Source organism: Schistocerca serialis, chromosome 7 (assembly GCF_023864345.2).
Source record: "Schistocerca serialis cubense isolate TAMUIC-IGC-003099 chromosome 7, iqSchSeri2.2, whole genome shotgun sequence".
Lineage (NCBI taxonomy): Eukaryota > Metazoa > Arthropoda > Insecta > Orthoptera > Acrididae > Schistocerca > Schistocerca serialis.
In genome coordinates, this window is record NC_064644.1 from 425,826,645 (window position 1) to 425,829,579 (window position 2,935).

Sequence of the window (2,935 nt, forward strand, 5' to 3'; positions counted from 1 at the left end):
CCAGAAAGTACGAACTGAATAATCGCGTCCTTAAAAATATTTCGTAGTTTGAGAAATCGCTAGATTGCTGCGTTTCATGGTTCCATAGCGGATATTTTTGGGCACTTTCTCTTTTGCGTACATGCAAGGCATTTCGCCATGCCATGGCATCATAATTTATTAAAACAGAGACTCGACAATACTATCAAGAGCGAATTAAAACCTAGAAAAATTAATATGGCAATCACTTCTTTCCATACAAAAAAAGGAATACCGACATAAAGGCGGTGACAATTGCCGGAAACTAGCGAAATGCCCTTACATATATCCTTTCAAAGCGTTAAGCCAATTTAATCCAAGGCATCTTACACAAATGATTAAGATAGCAGTGAAAGACGGGTACAAAACCTATGGTACTTTTAAATGGGGTCTACCTAATTTACTGATATAATCACATTCAAAATCTGCAGAGCGCTTACGAATAAATAAATAAATATAATCTTACGCCGCAGTATCCTCACATGACGTTCTGAGTCCAAGTAGATGGTCCAGAAAATTTCTTTTCTGGTTATTTGAATACCCACTCCATAGATACTTTTACTGTATAGTTGCAGAGGTCTTCCTTACCCTGCGTTACTCATGGAGGTGTAGCGTTGGTAATGCGGTGGGGTGTCTTTGCGCTGTTCCCAGCAATCATAATAGGGCACAGCCTGGGGTAGCGATCTTTATCAAATGCAGTGAAACACTGTTTCTGGATGTATTAATAGTGATGTGTTTTATAAATAGTGATTATCAAAGGGAAAATTATCTGTAACACACGAGAGTTTTCAGAATAAAATATTCATGTTCAGTTATTCACAACAAAGGGTTTCCAAAACGTTAGGTCGCTAAACTAATAAAATTAGTTGAGTAACAACGTTTATTGAAGGAAGAGACACGTAATTAATGCACAGAGTACGCTCCTACGAAATATCTTCAATCTGTAAATTAGAATTTTCTCGTGCTTGCCGTAATCCGTTGCCATTAAGCTGCACCCAAGCGTCTGGTTCAAAATTAAATTAGTCACTGCTGATTACTTGCGTAAATCGGTTCGTCTTAATTTTCAATACCATACGGTACTCGAGAACATTCATGTGTTAATACCAAATAACAAATTCGGTACCAAATGTCTACTTACCTAGTCAGTTGACTCCTTTCTTACATAACTCAAAATCTCGTCCAGTCAATATTGAAGCCAGACTAGGATCTCCTTACTCCTCATCTTCCTCATAGATAATATCGTTACCTATTTTAAGTTAAATGTGGCAGTAACTACGATCATATATCTTAGAATAAATTAATATTTAACATACGCATGCTTAATAGTTCCTTGAGTATAATAATACAGAATTACGTTCACGCATGTACACAACAACTTGCTACAAATTAAGCTGCTTGCACTATTTTATCATTGTTAACTCCCTTTATTTTTTGATGACAACAGGTCCATTTAGCAATGAAAACTGAAGCAATTAACAAATATTCCTACTAACGAATATGGACTGATGACCGATCGCACACCCGTCTTTGTGCAAGTGATATAATTGGTATTACACCTTGTAAAAGAACTCTATTTGTATCGTGCTTATTAAATGAAATAGTTCAAATCAGAGAAAGTGATTTACTCGAGGTAGACGGAGGTGGTGAAACAACACTTCATTTACATAATGCGTTACATAATTAAGATATGACAATATTATGGAACTACATTCAAATATGTGCTCAAAAAATACAACAGCGAAAAACTATATTGGCAATACAATGACCAAGGTATTCGGTAGTCAATATAGTGCAAAGAAGCGATTGTGGAGAAATGAAAACAGTAATTCTTCAAAAATGAATATGGTGCCAATAGTTGTAATTTATTCATTTGCAGGAAGACTGAATTTCCGAGATGAAGTTGACTTTAAGAAATGTTAGGTACATAATGTTCAATGCATTGACGAAGACCACCAGGAAGTTTGTAGTGGATTACTAAGAGATAAATCCCCTTCTGCAAGACTCAGTAAAAATAGTCTCTCCTTGTAATGAAATGACATAATTATCTCTTACTCTACACATTCTACTACGTTTACATTATATAAATCATTAATAAAGTTAACGAAAATATATCACTAAAGAGTAAAAAAGGAAATGAAACTTTTGTACAGGTAACGCAGAAATTTAGATAGTTTCACGCTCCACTAATAGTTCTAATAGTTGGCACTGACTGTTTTTCCATAGAACATTCACACTTACACTGAAAGGCTTCAAATTAAACTATTTAACAAACAGATAATGTTGTTGATAATGTGAATCATAGATAAATTTTTGAGGATGTTATACTTTGTTGTTGTTGTGGTCTTCAGTCCTGAGACTGGTTTGATGCAGATCTCCATGCTACTCTATCCTGTCCAAACTTCTTCATCTCCCAGTACCTGCTGCAACCTGCATCCTTCTGAATCTGCTTAGTGTATTCATCTCTTGGTCTCCCTCTACGAATTTTACCCTCCATGCTGCCCTCCAATACTAAATTGGTGATCCTTTGATGCCTCAGAACATGTCCTACCAACCGATCCCTTCTTCTAGTCAAGTTGTGCCACAAGCACCTCTTCTCCCCAATTCTATTCAATACCTCCTCATTAGTTATGTGATCTACCCATCTAATCTTCAGCATTCTTCTGTAGCACCACATTTCGAAACCTTCTATTCTCTTCTAGCCTAAGCTATTTATCGTTCACGTTTCACTTTCATACATGGCTACAGTCCATACAAATACTTTCAGAAACTACTTCCTGACACTTAAATCTATACTCGATGTTAACAAATTTCTCTTCTTCAGAACCGCTTTTTTTGCGATTTACATTTTATATCCACTCTACTTTGACCACCATCAGTTATTTTGCTCCCCAAATAGCAAAACTCATTTACTACTTTA